Raw genomic sequence first — 18,973 nt, forward strand, 5'->3', positions numbered from 1 at the left:
GCTGCCATTCTTCGATGGGAGTAAGAGAAGCAAGCGCACAGTTATTGCAGGCTGGGACTATCTCTTGCTCGCAAGGTCAAGAACAAAGTAAAACTTTGTCATGGAAACATAATGTTCTGTTCCCTGTTTCTCAGTGCAACTGTATGCAATAAACAAAGAATGTAAAAGTGGCTAATGAGGCATCAAAACAGCATATTGCATTGCAGCTTAGTTCACTTCTGCAGTAAGTAAACCTGGCACTGCCTTTCAGTGTGGTATAGTGGACCAAGGTGAGCTCATTTCAAATCTCTCTATCCAGCCAGAAAACTCTTCAAGTGACCTGTCTCTTCCTCTCATTTACCACAGGGTTGTTGTGGAGATAAAATTAATTTGAATTACTTGGAGGATGTGGGGATAGTTTTGTAAGCATTTTGTAAGCAACAGTATTGTCTTGCATTGACAAATCAGTAACCAAATTGGAAATCCACACATATTCTCACCTTTTCCAGTGACACATCTTATTCTCTGTGACTCTGTGTTCAAAATACTGCTCTGCCAATAAAGGAATGTCTTTTAATGGATATTGAACTTTGGAAAGAACTGTGATAATACTTGCCTTGTATAGAAAAATTGTAATAAAAGTGTACTTTTTAATTAGTAGTTGCAGAACTGGAACTGTTGCCCCCCCCCATTATATGCATATAATGTATATTCTTATTTTGAGAAATGAGTGGATTGCATTTTAGGCATTCCCCTCCTTAATGCAGCATTTGGTTTTCAATATATAAATATACTGTGTTCTATATCAATACTTAAAAGTTTTGTTTTAAAGGCCTGTATAAATTACTCTTTACATACAGTTTATAAAGGACTACATCTATGCTATCCATTATTTTTGAATTCTAGTAAAATATCTTGCTGGAACTAACACTCACGACCTGAGCTTTATTTTTCAAGGATAGTATTCATTCAAGAATAATCTGTGCAAATGTGGACTTTTATATCAAACCTGGCCTAACTTCTCTAGGCTCCATTGGAAGAAAGTGGTATCTATGTGTAGAAGCACAACCAGCTCCCTTTCCCCTCTAGCTACACAATGATTAGTCCTTTTGAAGGAAGGATGGCTGCTTAAGATGGTGACAGGAACATAGGAATCTGCCTTATACTATGTCAGACCAATGGTCCATCTAGCTCAGTATTGTCTACAGTTACATAGGATCATAGAATTGTAGAGTTGGAAGGGAGGGACCCTGAGGGTCATTTTGTCTAACCCACAGCAAGGCAGGAAACCCAACTAGCTCCTGGATTTCAGCTGGGGTGTCTTTCCTAGTCCTACCTGGAAATGTCAGGAATTGAATCTGTGACCCACTTGCAAAGTAGATGCTCTACCACTGAGCTATGTCCCTTCCCTTCCCTGCTGCATCCTGCCTAGGGAGAAAATGATGTCTAGAGATAGTTGGCCCCTCTTTCACTGAGCTGAAACAAGGGCTGAACATAGACAAGCAACTAATAACTTCAGATATATGGAGAAGTGTGCACGTTTCCTAACTGTATTTATAGCAGTACAGGCAACAATTAATAATTTTGAACTATTTTGTGGTTGAGGGCTGAACATAGACAATCAACTAATAACTTCAGATATATGGAGAGGTGTGCACGTTTCCTAACTGTATTTATAGCAGTACAGGCAACAATTAATAATTTTGAACTATTTTGTGGTTTCTATTGTTTCTGACTAGTTGTGTTCATCTCTTGCTATGATGTAAAGGTATTACATTTTGTCACTACTTTCAATTTTGCTGTTAATGGAAGTCTATGGTCTTAAAAGTCCACTGATAATGTTGTATGTATCATATTCTATATCCTTTATGCAATATTTATAGACAATTTTCTTTCTTATGCACAACTGGATGTTGCTATTTCGTTTTTAGAGTAGTTGTGCCTCTTCTATGCACATGTGCTCACTACTTCAACAAGAGGAAGAAGAGAACCTCTCCAGTGCAAATTCCATTACATATTAAAATCAAGATTAATAACCAATTTATGTGCCCTTATTATAAAACAGAATAACTAGTGGGACTTCACACATCACAATATAGGGTTGTATCCAATGAAATAATTGCATTTGGGTGTGTTTGTGGAGAGGAGTGGACTAAGAGAGAAAGGGGAAGTTCTGTTGTGCTCTCAGAAGTTGTTACATGTGCACAGTTATTTAGTTATTTAGTATAAAAATACGCTAACACAGAAATAAAAGGTAACAAAACCAGAATATCTCACAAATGGTGTGTGTGTGTGTGTGTGTGTGTGTAAAGAGACACAAAACTTGATATTGTGAAATTTGAAAAGAATGGAAAAAACATCCAGTCATGAAATTCTGTTGCTTGGAGGAATATCTTCAGTGTTGTTATTCATGGATCACTAATATAGACCACCCAAACTTTACCAAAATTTAGAATGCATTGCAGAAAAATAATAATAATCACCTCACCTTTATCTTAGTACCAATAACCAAGCATTTACATGGTAGAAAATCCTATTACATGGTTAGCTGGTCCATTCATAGTCTCACCAAATATCTGTATTCAAATTATGGTGAATTTTCAAAATTTGAAATCTAGATTTTGTAAGTTGACATCAACATTCAACTCTTGAATTTCAGAATAAAAAAAATGACACCAATGTTCAAAATCTTCCTGTTTTGCTTAGTTCAATGAGTAAATGTCATGTATAAAGATTACTAAATTATTTTGCAAGTCATCTATCATATACCGTACTCTCACATATCGATTGCTACTGCATGTCATATGTCAGACAGTGTAAAATCTTGGCAACTACACATTGGATAATGACAAATGTTAACTGTGACTGTAGGCCAGCTGTCAAACACCGCCAAATCTTACTGCTACATGTTAGATTTCTTTCAAATGTGATTGCTGGTGCCTGCTACCTAAAAAGATTGGACTAGAGTGCAGAAATCTTTAGGTGGGAAATGATGGTGTGGAATAATTGAAAACTGGAGAATATTCACCACTGGAATTAATCAGAGGAGAACTTTGAAGTTTGTTTGTTTTTAAATTGTTTCCTCTCTGAATTTATGCAAGAGTTGTGTTGGTATTCACCAAACGTTTCCTGTTAGCACAAGGATCCACCACTTGTGTAATAAGGTTCCCCTCCTGCATCTCCTTCCCCCTGTACTCTCCCAAAATCTGCTGTGGAGGTTTGGGGGAATCCCAAGAACAGATTTGGGGAGCATGTGGGAGGGGATGAGAGGGAGGAAAGTCTCACTGTGCTAGCAGTAATCCTTGTGCTAATGGGACCTGGAGTTAGTGATATGTTGAATACAACCCTTGGTACTGGCAAGAACTCGAACTTAGGTTGGATCCATATTGAACATGGATACCTTCAAATGAGACTGCTTGACTGACTGTAGCTTTGTAAGTGTTTACTGGAATTGTATCTTTGCTAATGATTAATGATAAACAGGCTTTTTGTATATTGTGCTTTAATGGCCATTAAAACATTGTTCATTAAAACTTTAAAGGCTTACTTCCATTTAATTCACATAGCTTTGAAATTATGATTGATATTATTATGCATTGATATAAAATGGCTGTTTCTTCTGGAGCTGATATTCAGAATGTTAATATTTTATTTGAAGGCAAAGACTATTTCACATTCATAATTCACTCACTGCAAATAAGATGTTATTTTGCAATGAATCTCATTCTCGGCATGATTCATATGCCTTTTAATTATAGCACCAACTCATAATCCCAACAGAGTTCGATGAAAAATAAAAATGGCAAAGCATTTTGCACATTAAAGGTGTTATGAACAATAAGTGATAATACTCTATTCTGTAGTGCTGAGAAATGTTCAGACATCATACTGATACTGCATTGGTGAAGCATCACATGTGTAGTTGCATATATATTTCAGTTGACTGTCACAGTGTCACATAACTCTGCTACTACTATCAGCTACATTAGCTACCATTAAAAAAGTGTACCAGAGCTGCACAGTGCAACAGCATGGCACATATTTGGACAGAAAATGAATGGATAGGCGGCCAAGCCTGCAGACGGATCATTTACATTCTAAAGTCATATTAGCTTTTATAAGGCAAGCTTCATTGCCACAACCTTATATTGGGATTTCAAATTATAAGAAGCAGAACAAGCCTTGTCATTGTATCTATGTTATGTGGTATGCCACATGAAGCAACACTTCAGTGAGTTTGGGATACTCAACTCCACAGTGCTGCAAATATTTTATTGATTCATTTCTGTTTTAGCCTACCCCATTTCAAGAGACTGGGGTGACCAGTCTTAGCAGGTCAGAACCCTTGAGAGCTCACCTGGCATATGACTAGGCAGGCAATTGCAGTTCATCAAGTGATAAAAATACAGCCCATCCCATAAGTTGGGAGACCTTCTATGAAAAGTTGTGAGATATAAATGGGGAGGAAACCCACAGAACCTAGGGCAGCTCACAAGTTACAGAGCCAGACTGAACTCCCTCATCTTAATCTCTGCTTCCTCTCCGAGGAATCTTAGTCTTAAAAGTATAGTATTGTAGTCTGAGGTTTTGCAACCCAAGTTTCCTGTCCAGTTAAGTCTGATGAGATGGAGATAGAAGTTATGGGTGGGTATGGTCCAGGCACCCTGCCTGTGAGGTCTCTGCTAATGGGTTCTGAGGTGGTGTTGGAGACAGCCTTGGAGGTGGTTACTGGTTTTTCTGACAGAAGTACATACCTAGGAACACCTCTGAACTCTCTTGCATCCATCCATTGATGAAGATGACATAGGACAATTGTTATACATTCCAACAGTGTAATGTGGAATGTATATACACCATCAGCTGCAAAAAAATAGTATCCCCCCCTTTACTGCTATTGTTGGCAGTCATAATAAAGGTAAAGCTTCACCCCTTCTAGATAGTTATGCTCCTGCAGTTCATCTTCACTACTGTTTCATTGGAATAATAGTGGCAGCATGCAGGAACTCAAGACTACTTTGCAAGAATTCCAAACCATGGCTTCTTTCATGTGAATTCCCCATTAATCAACTATGTTCAACCCTACATAGCACTGTTTCTAAAATTTGTGTTAATAATAGAATGTTGTTGGTTTTTTGGCTTTGCCACTGGTATTAAATATAAATTATGGAGCACTGGGAAATGGTTGGCATACAAGTTCTGATGATATTGTGGCTGGCTCTTGTATTAGGGCTCTCGTAGCTTGATACAGGATGCTGCTTAGTTAGTGCAGTTGAATACAGAATAAACTCTTAGGTAAAGGTAAAGGTAAAGGTAAAGGTAAAGGTAAAGGTAAAGGTATCCCTGACCATTAGGTCCAGTCGCAGACGACTCTGGGGTTGCAGCACTCATCTCGCTCTATAGGCCAAGGGAGCCGGCGTACAGCTTCCGGGTCATGTGGCCAGCATGACTAAGCCACTTCTGGCGAACCAGAGCAGTGCACGGAAACGCCGTTTACCTTCCTGCTGGAGCGGTACCTATTTATCTACTTGCACTTTGATGTGCTTTCGAACTGCTAGGTTGGCAGGAGTTGGGACCAAGCAATGGGAGCTCACCCCCTTGCAGGGATTCAAACCGCCGACCTTCTGATTGGCAAGCCCTAGGCTCTGTGGTTTAACCCACAGCACCACTCATTTCCCCGAATCTTAATCTTAAACTCTTAAGATTGTGCAATCCAAGCTGCTGAATTAGAGATTGAATGGGTTGTTCTGTTTGTACAAGGACTTTCACATGCACAGTGGGACCCCCGTCTTATCCCTGCCACACACTCCCTGTTTTTGGTTTCCCCCCAGCCCTCTGGAGCAGATTTTTGGGGCTTCAGAGAATAAGGAAGTTCCATTGCCCAAGCAGAGGATTTTGTTGGATATAGCCTTATGTGACTGCATTGCAGGATCTGTTTATGCATGTGACTTCCTATCCGACTAGGCATAAGTAAAGAATCCTGCTTCCACATTTATATAGCAACATTCTAATCATTAGGGTTGTATGTGAGGGTAAAAAAGATGGATGGGGAACTTGTGGCTTTCTTGCTGCTGTTTGACTGCAACTCTCATCATCCGTGATCCTTTGCCATTCTGGCTGGTGCTGATAGGAGTTGGAGGGCAATTGCAACTGGAGGGTCACAGCTTTGCCACCTCTGGTTTTTCTCTATTGATGGAGTTCTCAAAATGTATTTAAAAAATGAATCCAATGACGCAGATAATAGAAAATGAGTTTGAGGGCACCAAGTTAGTGGATTTGTCAGCGTTGCTTATTTCCTGTAGAAGAAATATTATCCTGTTCATTTTTGCCTGAACCTGTAATGTTCATCTCATATGTTTTCCTTGAATGTTCACTGTTAACATTTATTGCTCCCAAGCTGAAATGATCATAAAGCATTTCCAGAGAAGGACAGTTCCTTTGCTGTTCTCTCTTGACTCTTGTGATGGAACTTGCTCTCAGTTTAAACAGTATCATTAAAATATGTTTGCATTTAATGTTTAATGTTTTTTTTTAAAAATATATACAGTAGTTGGTTCAATATTTTTGTTTCGATTTCAGAAATTTTCTGGCTTTGTTGCTGCAAGATTTTGTTTTGAAATTTGTTATGTTCCAGGGGAATATAAGGCAGCATTACAGTAAAACAGGGGTGCCCAGGTAAGCTCCGCCCTACATCAATGATCACATGACGCGACACGTGCACACCATTTGAATGGCAATGCCCACCAGTACAAAGTGGAAGAGTTTTTACATTGGTTAGGCTATTCTTCCATATGCTGTTAAAATAAGTAGTAGTGTTAGCAGAAAATTGTGAGCAGTAAAATGTGTATTACAAGTAAGACGTGCACACTAGCATGATTTGCAAACAACAACAACAACAACCAAGCAAATGTGAGAAGATGCTTTTTCTAAGCAGTGTTTTGGATAGAAATCACTAAACGGATAAGACATGATGAATTTCAGGAAAATGTCCAGAGCAGTTCTTTTTCATTAATGCTGCCACAGTTGTGCCATCTTTTCTCTAGAGGAGTCACCAAGTCACCTTATTCACTTTCAGATGGCTTTTGATGGTGTTGGGACCTCTTTTGTGTTGATGATTCTAATTATATTGTGCACTGTTCTGAGCTCCCTAATTGGAAGAAGAGTGGTATAAAAATACAATAAAAAGGAAAATAAAAATATTTCCACAAGTATTTGAAGAGTCCTGGGTGTGAGGGTAAACTTATGCTGTTTGCTGGCCTTATTGTATTTTCCCTTCATTTTAAAAAAAAGTGTTTAGATTTTTAGACTGGTCTTGCGCGTCACGTAGAGTATTTAATCTTGCATGTTACCTAGAGTATTTAATAGAAAGATGATTATCAAATTTTGAAATTAAACAAATGAATTAAAAAGCAATATAGTTAAATTATATTGCCACTAAATGTGGTTTTCACAGTGCAAAAATCAAGGTGCATCCTGTATTTCAGACATATATATATATATGTGTGTGTGTGTGTGTGTGTGTGTGTGTGTAGGCATGCATTTTCCAAAGTTGGATATATACATCTTACATTTTCTTTTAATCACCTCATATGTCAAGATTCCCAGTCCATCCCTCCATGACATCCTGGTTGATCTTTATTAGGCTGCATATCGGTTTACTCCACCCAGTTTCATTCTACATAAGATTTTAGTTGTTGTAAACTGCTGCTCACAAGTCTATCTCTACTTGGAAGTTTATTTGACTATTATACCTTTTTAGATACTCTCCAAAGTGTTCCAATTCCTCCCTTATTCATGTCTCATATTGATTTCTTATCTTTGCCGTCATAGTAGCAAACTCTGTGTACTCTATCAGCTTATTTTGCTACTGTTATTTTGTTGGGATTTCTTTCTCTTTCCATCTTTGTGCATACATATTCTAGCTGCTCTAGTCGCACAGAGGAAGAGAGGGAGACAAATGTCACCATTTGTTATACCTAGTGGAAAGGCCTGTTTTTTTGGGGGGGGGGATGTAAACCTAATCATCTTTTTAAGTGTCACATAAATCATTTCCCAATATTACTTCAGAAAATAAAATTTAAGGTCCAGTATGTTTTGCTTTATTTGGGTTTTAGGTGTACAAATACTAAAGCTAGCAAGAAAAGGTTTCGTTGCAGGAAGGAATTCTGTAGATGGATGGAGATGGAAGGTATTAGAGGGAGGTGCTACAGCAGGGGTCCCCAAACTAAGTCCCGTGGGCCACATAAGGCCCAAGGGACTTATTTATCCGGCCCGCGGTGACCGCTGCCGCCTGCTGCCACTACCTGCTCTTACCGGCGCTGTGCTGTGTGGCTGCCCACTTCCGGGTCGGAGGAGCACCAGAAATAGCTTGTGCGCATGTGCAAGCATTATTTCCAGTGCACATCCGGGTAGGAGGAAGCCCGTGCACATGTGCACAAGCTATTTCCGGTGCTCCTCTGACCTGGAAGTGTGCTGGAAATAGCGTGTGTGCACGCATATGGGCATGCATTCCCCCACCCTCTGGCCTGCTGCACAATCGGTGTTGGAGACACCGGCCCGAGGCATGGTAAGTTTGCTGACCCCTGTGCTACAGGATAGCTTGATGGGTCAGGCAAATACAAAAGGAGAGATAATAGATTTGGTACATACACACATGATGGGGAAGAGCAACAGCTCAGTACTACTGCTGAACTACTTCCTATGTTCTCCAGGAAAACTTTCCCTAAATTTAGGAATGCCTGGTTTAATTGATTTTTAAGTGTCATCGCCTCACATTTAATCAAAAACCAATTAAATCTTGGCAAAGCCTCAGCAACAGTGGCAAATCTTTTATTGACTCACAGCAGAAATAAGGATCATTAGATAATGCATGCTTACTCTGTGGATGCTGAATTTATTTCTGAATTATAACTCAGAAATAGTACATCCCTGGCAGTTCAATTATCCAAATAATTGTGTCTGTTCCATTTTACCATCACTGTTGCATGTGGAGGACTGTATAGCCATATTTCCTGTAAAACCACTTACTTATTAAAGAATAACCACATTTTGGAACAAAGCTAAGAGAGGCTAGGGAACCCATCTTTCTTTCTACTTGCGTGTTATTTATTTTACTTTTATATTGCATTCTTTAACCCCCTCCCCATGACTTCCCTTGCAAGGCAAAAATAGAAGTACCGGTAATTAAAAAAAAGGCAGAAATGTTAAAAACAGAAAAAGGAGAGACACACACTACTGCAGCAGCAGCAAAGTAAAATTATGCATAAATAAAAAGAAAGTACCAGCTCCATCACCCAGCAGGAATGTTAAAGCCATGTTTAAACCTGGCAATGGAAAGCCTGTGGAGATTAGCTACCGTAAGCAGCAAAGTACTCCACAGTTTAAATACTTACCACCGATATGTAGCCTCTTACCCTTATAGCTCTCATAGCAGTAAAGCATGTTTACCTGTAAGTTTTTCCTAACAGGCCAAATGGAGGTTTTCCTTGGTTCCAATAGTTTGTGTGTGATGGTGGGGGAAGGGTTAAATCCCTGCTCCCCCAGCACCACGATCTTGATCAAAACAGATCCACATTTTTTTGTTTTCATTTTAGACAATGGTTAAAGGAAACAGGAGACCTGATGGTGACACATCTCAAATTCATTTGTCCAGGGCCCTTAGAAAAAGCCCCCTTTAAGACAATCATTTTGATGGGTCCTTTTGCATGAGGAAATCCTCATGACGTCTGTCTTGGTTTCAGTTTCCTGCTTGTACCAGGAACTCAAAGGTTCTTTTCATGGTGCTGGGAACTAGTATTAGTAAAACAGCTTGTCATCTTAGTATGTGTGGTTATTGTATCATGATAAGTATAAAGAATTGTGCGCCCCTAACAATTTTGGGCCTGTGGCAACTGTCCCTATCCCCCGACCCCTACTCCACTGTCCTAACCCAATCCAGAAACTGCACAGGAAATCTACTAGTAATGCTAGTTTTACTGGATATGTTACAGATAATCTTACAATCTGCTGTAATTGTCTCCTACCCCATGTTTATATGTGGTATGTATATTGTTGCACACCATTCCAATCTCCAAGCGGTGTGAGATTCCAGAGGTTCCAGGCGCTTACCCAGGGTTCATGTGTCCATTTGAATGAGGGACAGCGGAGACTGTGGTGTCTTTTTGATATACAGTGGTGCCCCGCTAGACGAAAATAATCTGTCCTGCGAAAATTTTCGTCTAGCGGGTTTTTCATCTAGCGAAGCGGCAATGCAAGCCGCGTTTTCGCTAGACGAAAAAAAAGACAAAATTTTTTCGTCTTGCGAGGCAGCCCTATAGACTTTTTCATCTTGCGGGGCTGCCTTCCACTAGACGAATGCCTTCATCTAGCAAGTTTTTCGTCTAGCGAGGCATTCGTCTAGCGGGGCACCACTGTATGATTTATTTGCACATATATGCAACATGAGCGTACGATGGAGGGGATCACAGCATTAGCACTCCAAAGGGTTTTCGTTTCCTCCATAGCTGCAGCCTTGGTTTGCAGCAGAAATCTGGGAGAAGTGTACCTAATTAGCCACTTTATTTATTTTCTTCAATTTCACTGCAATTTACTCATTTTATTTTCTCAATTATTTGAACTAAAAAGTTATTAAAAACAAGGTAAAAGCAGCAAACCAATGCAATAAAAACAATCCAACAAAAAACAAACAAACAAACAAACAAACAAACAAACAAATAGTGTCAGGATTCTCAATACTTATCAATAAACAGATATCAATATCAGAGGTAAGGCATAACAAAAAATATATTTACTTGTTTTTGTCAAGGTCAAATGAACACCCTGGCATTTCACAACATAGAAGTCCTTTGTTTCTAATTGATGGTAATTTTGCATGAGTTTCTTTGTCATTTCAGATGAATATGCAAACTCATCCATTATATGACTTGTATAAATGTAGAGGTATACAGATAAATAAAAAAGCAGTTAATTTTAAAATGCAGTAGTTCAGTTTGGGGACAAAGCTGAGCCTCAATAAGGCCTCATCTTCTGCAAAATAATATTTTTTAGCTATTTAACAGTGTTAGCCAGAAAACTCAGCATAATATTCTGCAAATATTTGTATAAAATTGTCAGTTACTGTTAATAGAAATGTGTGCCCTCTATTTTTGTTTTACACAACTTAAGCCACATTGCAATATGGAGAACTTTAAAGTTTGGGGGCAGAATATTGCTGAAATGGCCTGCTTTCATATTGTTGGCATGAATGGAGGAGATAATCCTTCAATTTGAGGGAAAAAAAATAGAATCATGTGTGCTTGAAACAGGATTTTTGATGTGCAAAATCAATGGTTGAGAAACCCCTAGAACCTTTTAGTTACCAGGAGATAGCTGAGCTTTTGAGCAAGCCACTGAGTATAATTAAGGTCCCAAAATAAGACTTTTAGAAAACACTCTCACACACAAGCTAATTTTTGCATCCTTTAATAGCAGTCCTCTTTATCAGATCTCCAGCACAATTTTCTCTGGAATATAATTGAACTGATCTGGTCAAATTGTTTGGTTTAAATATAGCCCATAGCAATTCATGTAAAGCCAGCCAGTGAATATTTTTCTGGAGGAAAAATATCCTCTCCTACTCCAAGGCACAAAGGAAGGTTTTCTTTCTTTCTTTCTTTCTTTCTTTCTTTCTTTCTTTCTTTCTTTCTTTCTTTCTTTCTTTCTTTCTTTCTTTCTTTCTTTCTTTCCCTCCCTCCCTCCCTCCCTCCCTCCCTCCCTCCCCTCCAGTTAAGAAGGTATATGTTTTATTTATATATCTAAAAATTTGCAATATGCTTCTTTTTATTTGGCAATGCAATGGTAAATAAGAAAACAATGCATTATAGGCTTGGTTCAGACATAAGAAACCATGGTTTGACTGTATGAGGAAAAGCTTTGTGCTCATGCACTCCTTTTTTTCACATTTCAATTAACTGATTCCTGTTTAGTTAAGCCATATATTCATAAGGCAAGAGTCGATTGCACCAGGGGCCAGTATTTGGAATTCTGTTGGACTGGATGGCCCTTCTGGTCTGTTCCAACTCTATGATTCTATGAGTTTTGCATTAGTATTAGTTACAGGTAATGTGGGTTCATATAATGTATCAAGTGGACCTATGTAAAATTTTAAACTGAGCTCCACCAGTGGTGAAAAGCACCAACTTTGTTCGTCATTGGAGGTGGAGGGAATTGTGCCAAAAGGAGTGGGTAAAAGTGTTCACTCGTTCATGTTGAGGGCAGTGTGGTGATGATTGTTGTCTGCCTTGATTGGCTTTGTCTGCCTTCAAGGATGCCAACTATGGTCTTGCTTGGCTTTGTTTGCTTTCAAGGAAGGTACATATTATGGTGACATCATCACATTCATTATGTGTTCCCTGACTGGCTATGATCATCTGAGAAAGGAGAAAGCAGCTCATCAAAAATAGAGAGGGGAACAATGGCAGTGAACAACTAAAAAGAGATACATAATAAGGATGATGAGAGGGGTGGTTTCTGAAAAGCAATGCTTTCACCCTGATAAACAATATGGTGGAAACAATCTTGGCGCTATGACTAATGTTTGGTCTGTACCATGGCCTTTTTTTTGGGGGGGGAGGGCACACGGGGGAAAGAATCCTATTGTGCAAAGACAGCGCTTGTTAGGTGAATCCCACCCAAAGGTTCTTTAAAAATTCTTAAGCCATTAAAGCAAAACTTTTCAGCACAACCGTGAGCATGTTCACTGAGAAGCTAGTCTCAATGTGTACAATGGGGTGTACTTGCACGTGTAAATGTGCATAGGATTTCATCCCTAAGCATTGATGTAAGCAGAGTAAAGATTGCACTCTTGATATGTTGGTGTCTGAGGCTGGATTGCAGCACAGGATGTTATGTAGCATCACTCAGCTCATTCAACACAATATTCCAGGTTTTAATGTTGAGAATCACATTACACTGCATATATCTAAACTGATTGACCACTACTCCTTAGTGTATAGTGTGTGTGTGTGTGTGAATTCAATTATAAAGCTAACTGTATCAGCTTCATATATTATGGGGTGGAAGCAAGTACATTCTAAACTTATACTTTTAATAAGCTCAAATAATTTTTCCACCAACCCACCTAGTGAAATGAAAGTGAATAACAGGGGTTATTCACTTACATTTCCTCTGCTCTGTTCAGACATGGCCTGTGCTTTAAAGCTCCATGTCCAAGCACTCTTCCTCCCCCCGTGCTTTCCCTGGAAAAGCCACTCTTTAAAGTTCATTTGGAGCAAACAGCAATCAGTGGAAAACCCGAATTGATGTTTGCTCCGATTGAGCACCAAAGAGTGAATTTTTCTGAGGAAAGCTCTGGGACAAAATATCCCACTTTTAAGCATGGACCTGTGCCTTCAAAGAGCAAGGCAAAAGGTACGTGTGCATAATGCCACAGTAGGACGATAGGTCTACTGAGATAGAATATATGTAATATTTATTTGACCTCATTAGGTTCCTCTTTAGAAAATGTGCATCATTTGAATAGCTGTTTCATCAAACATTCTACCCCGTGTAAATTCAAATATTGAACAAAAATAGATACAAGGTTTATGAAATTGTATATAAGTCGAAGTCTAATATGCTGCAAGGACTGACGCAAGCCAAATGCATATTTATGTAGACTAAATCACACATAATTCAATGGAATTTACTCCCTAGTAACACAGTTACTATGGAGTAACCACCATTCAACACAATGAGATTTATTCTTTTTGCATGTAGCACATTGCACTGTTTTTTGTATGATGAATCAGTTGTGTGAATTTGCCCTCTGAGCAGTTTGGAACAGGCCCAAATAATGTGAGGAAATGCTGCACTGCAATCTAACTGCAGTTGTAGGAATTACATTCACTTCAGGCAGAGGGCAGGGCTGCCCTGGGCGGGAAGAAAGAGGGAGCATAGTAGAGCGCAACGAGTCTTTATTTCATTATATAAATATATTTAAAATGCCTTACTTGTCCACGTCTAATCTTGCCCCTTTCTAAAATTTATTTATTGGTGTGTGTGTTTCTTTTTGTAAATCTATCAAAGAATAAAGTAAAATAAAAATGGGATTAAGTGGTTTTCTCTGGACGGTGGAGTGTGTGTGCCCCATGCCCTGTTGGTGTAATGGTGATGGGAATGTTATGTGGTGGAGAAGGAGACAAAAAATGGGTGGTCAAGGAGGGTCAGTTGGGGGAAGTGAGAATTGTCCCTATTTTCATCTGAGGAATTGTCGGGGTATGGTTGCTGGAGCTCCTCGTGCACGGCCTTGGATTGGTTATGCACGAGGTACCAGTTGCGGGGAAAGTGGCCAGCGTTCCGCGTGCTTTTGAGCACGGTCGCCGGCCAAGCCTCACAGTCTGAAGGATGATGAGTAAGCCAATTGAAGACTCTGATGGTGTGTGAGTTCCTAGTTGCCTTCTTTAAAGAAACGTTGCCTCGTGAAATAAAATTTGTACCCTGACTCTGAATAGGCGGACCGATTTACAGAAAATTAAAATTTTACTTTACTCCCCCGTTAACCCCAAAGGAAGACAGACACCGGTAGTATCTTTAGTGGCTTCGGCAGAACCCGCGTAGGCTCGTCCCCTAAGCTAAGTTCTCCTAAACTTAAAGACCCTGCGCGCCCAATCTTCCGCGAGGCTAACTAAATAAACTAAAACCGAAATATCTTCCGCGGGCCTAACCCTAGGCTAACCTAAAGAAAACCTAACTAAGGCTAAACCGAATGATCTTCCGCGATCTAACTCTAACTAAAGAAAAACCCATCCAACCCGTCCAGCCCGCTCCTAGCCCCTTAAACTAAACTTGACTTCAACTAAAACCCAACTAAAAAGAACATAAGAAGAACGTGCGATCTCGTGCTACTCTCCTACCTAAGCGGGGTGCCTCTGCCTTTTATTAAGGAACAAACGTGACATCATCATAAGTACTTTAACCAATAAAATCACTGTTGCTGCCCTCCAAAAAGGCGGGAAGCAAGTTTAACGCTCATTAACAACTTTGAACATGACCGGATCTACAAAATAAAGGCGGATTAATCTTGTAAGTGAATCACACTATTCATTCATGCTTTCACTTTCACTTTTGCGCGCAATTATACCAAAAGTAGACCTTAAAAAAACCATAAAATAACCAATAAAATATGAATCCATGGCGGATCCATGAAACGTATTCCGACATATCATCTTTCTTTTTTTGTTTTAAATTAAATTATTTTTGATTTAGTTATATAAAAAAAAAGAAGGTTAGAGATATCATAAGCATTTATCTAACACAAACATTACCATTTGTTTTGATATAAACCTCGACATGAAAAGGCAGAGCGTCAACAGTGCCAACAGTGTCCACATCAAAACTGTGATATAAACACTGGCAACACTATCAACATCCATCCCCCCCATAAGAGGAAATACTTGTACAATAATGTAACAATAAAGTCATGAAAATAACAAACCACTAGCCAAACATAAAAAGTGATCGATCCGATACACTGTAAACCTTTTTAGGTATATAAATACTTCAATATGTAGTGTAACACAACAAATCATCTTATAAGCATATATACTTTCGCGTGCAGCGTAAAACAACAAATTACTCCCCAAACACAAGAGAGGACCTGATGCAGGTCCAAAATTAAAAATAACGGATAACGACTGCCCAAACATAAGAGAGGTCCCGATCCGGGACCCAAAATTAAAGTATAACTAGAGCTGGGGCTACATGGCCTACCCAGACCCCTCCCCCATTTTTTTTTAATTTTTTATTTGGAAAACTTAAGTAAAATGGATAAGGCAACATAAAGGGTGTGTGGCACTGAGGCTACAGAATCGAGGGAACTTTCAGGAAGACAGATTCTGGACTTACCACAGCGACCACAGGTAACGGGGAACTAGGGTCCGATTCCAGAAAGGGGATTTAAGGCACCTACGTACAAGTGGTTTGCGCCACAAGAGGGGATTTAAGCTACCTACATAAAGGTGTCCCAGCCAGGATGAGGATTTAAACCATCTACACAAGGGTTTCCAGCGAAACGATATTAGATTTCAGGAAACAGAGTGAAGGGAAAAGCTGGGAACCTGGTTTACTGCCAAAGGTAGCATATAGAGGGGGAATCTTTAAAATAAATAGGGGTACCAAAAGGGTAGGACGCCACCAGACTTGACATATATATCTTGAACAAATCCGAGAATGACCAATTCTTTGACCAAAGGAAATATAAATGTTACCACATTTTGAACTACAACTTTTGCAAGCACAACGTGGAGATTTAGGATTATTGAAATAAAACATATATATATAAATATATCTATGACTAGAACTGCACAAAGATGATGCTTTGACCTTACATAAACATTTCCATATCATCAAAATTGTGACGCTCTAAATGGAAACCATTTCAGAAAAGCTTTGCATATATAAACATCCATATCATTAATTATCAAGCTATAAGGAAAACACATGTAACATGCGAGGCGGATATTTCAAGAAGCATACAAAGGCAAATATGCAATTTTTACAAGTACAAGACAGGTTTAGAACTGCAAAATGGTGTTGGAGAGGAGGATGAAGACGATGAATGAGTTGCCGGTCGTCTTCTTCTCCGACTACACATGACCATGTAGAAGAAATAGTCCTGGAACTCAGGAAAAGTTCATGGAGCTCAGGAAAGTACTGAAACATCGAGCTCTGAAGAAACAACGATACCTGTAGAAGAAAGGAGGTTAAGCAAGCAAATCAAGGTGATCTGCTAGTGAGTGCAGGTATGGGAATAACTGGAACAAATCTAGGCAGCCAGGAACCAAGGGGCTGCCCAGAGGCAAACAAAAGGCCTAGGCAGTAGGAGGGTAAGGCAAACTGCCCAGAACTCAACTGGTGCTGTTAGTTGAGCACTTTTGAAGAATTGCTGCATTTGACAGGAAGTTGAGAAGTTAGCGAGTAGCTAACAACCAGAGTTAGACATCACGGCTTGTGATGAAAAGGGAGCATCGAATTTCACGCAAAGTTTGTCCAGCGTGTTTCTTAAGTGAAGAATGGAATTGAACACACAAACAAGGTGTGGAAGTAGGGGTTTTTTCCGCAGAAGTAAGGACAGTCCTCCGCTGAGAGGATTAAGCAACAAGGGGTTGTCGTTGAAGATGCAGGCTGGCAAGTACCACGCAGGGTTACATGACTTGACCTTCAGGTGAAGAGTTCCTTGCGGAAGACAGTACTTCTGAGCACAAGGAGGAACCGTCTGAAGAGCCTGTAGTAGAGTTCTTGGTTGATGCAGGAAAAGATACTCCAGAAGAATACCTGGGGAGATGCGGAGCATATTTGCAACCAGGTAGAGAGCAACAGAAAGCAGGTGAAAAGGGTTTGCGGTTTTGGTTGGAAACAGGTATGCTGCAAGAAGTGATGGCAGCAAATTATAGGCACGGTGAGTACCATTCAAAACCGGCCAACAGAATGCCCATGCAAAAGACAGCACGGAACATAGCAAGGAACATCCCATGGTTGGCGATTGGATCATTAGAGCAGGGGAAAACTTGAACGACATGAGAGTGCTTGAAGAATCTGCTGAATAGAACTTGTAGACAGGAGAATTCACCTTACCAAGCAGTGAAACTTTCCAGGGGGACTTTGCAATAGGCTTTCTGCAAAGAACAGTTTTAAGACTATCAAGGGAACGCTCTAAGATCAATGACTGTGGAGCTTTATCCATGAGGTACTGATGGAGAGTAAGGGGTTGCATGCGATCCTGGTGTAGTAGCTCTTTGATTAGGGCCTCTGCTGCAGCGAGCTTTTCTGACGTCAGCGCCCATTGGTCGACCCATACAGGGGGTCCTTCCTTCCAGGTGAGTGGAAGAGCATGTACTGGCGCTGATGCAAAGGCCCACATCAAAAATGTGTATGGACAACAGTTCTTGCCTTAGACAATAAGTCTCTACCCCAAAGGGTGATAGGCACATCCATAACAAGTGGACGGAGCTGCACCATGGAGCCTGAGTCTGACTGGAAGGTAATCGGATGCACGCTCTGGTGGGCGGGTTCGAAACCTCCGACTCCAAAGACTTCCTGGGTGACAGTCGTTGCCCACTGGTCAGGCCAATCCTTTCTGGCGATCACTGTGACATCTGCGCCTGTATCAAGAAGACCCTTGATCTTTCGTCCACCCATTTCTAAGACGAGATGAGGGCGTTCTTCTGTAATCTTGATTAGCGCCATTGCTGCCTGAGGAGGCAAAGAGTCTACAGGAGCTGTAGGTGTAGAAGTAAGCAAATAGAGTCTGGCAATTTCCAAACCTTTTGTTAGGACACAAGGAACAGTTGAAAATCCTGGAATCAGCAACTGCGATGAATCTGTGATTCGAACTAGGCCTGCAGTCAGTGTGACTGTGGCAGGGAGGCGATCCATCCTAGGCAGAATAAGGCAAATTGAGGTGTCTGGGAATGGACCACGAATGGATGTTGGCAATTGCTGAGCAAACCATGGATTTGAAAAATAACAGTCCTCTGTTAAGAAGAGTGGTATACCTGGGACAGAAGATTCTTCTTGTTCTTCATTGGCAGTGTCTGAAGACATCTTTTTGGCTTCGGGTTTTTTGCACTGTTGAAGTTGGCAACTCTGAAGCTGCTTGGCGTTGAGTTGGCAAACTTGAGGTTCTTCCGTTGGTAAGAGTTGCTGATGCTGTTGAACCTGTTGACATTCAGGCAGTTGTGCATCAAACTGGCAGGATGGAACTTCCTCTTTGACGCGAGGCAGTGATTGTGGCGGGCTGAGCTTAAAAGCTGGAGGTGACACAAAGGTGTGGACATTGTTAACTGGAGTGATGTTTAAGCTTCCACAAGAGGGAGCTGGCTCACTCACTTGTATTCTTTGGCCACATGGAAAGTGATCATCAGCTGGGCTGCAACTTGAACACTGCTGTTTCATCAAGGGCAAATGTCCTTCGATGACAGATTGACCTTGACTCAATGGTGAGTAAAGCTCAGGTGCTGCG

The sequence above is a fragment of the Lacerta agilis genome, chromosome 2 (genome assembly GCF_009819535.1).
Source record: "Lacerta agilis isolate rLacAgi1 chromosome 2, rLacAgi1.pri, whole genome shotgun sequence".
Classification (NCBI taxonomy): Eukaryota; Metazoa; Chordata; class Lepidosauria; order Squamata; family Lacertidae; genus Lacerta; species Lacerta agilis.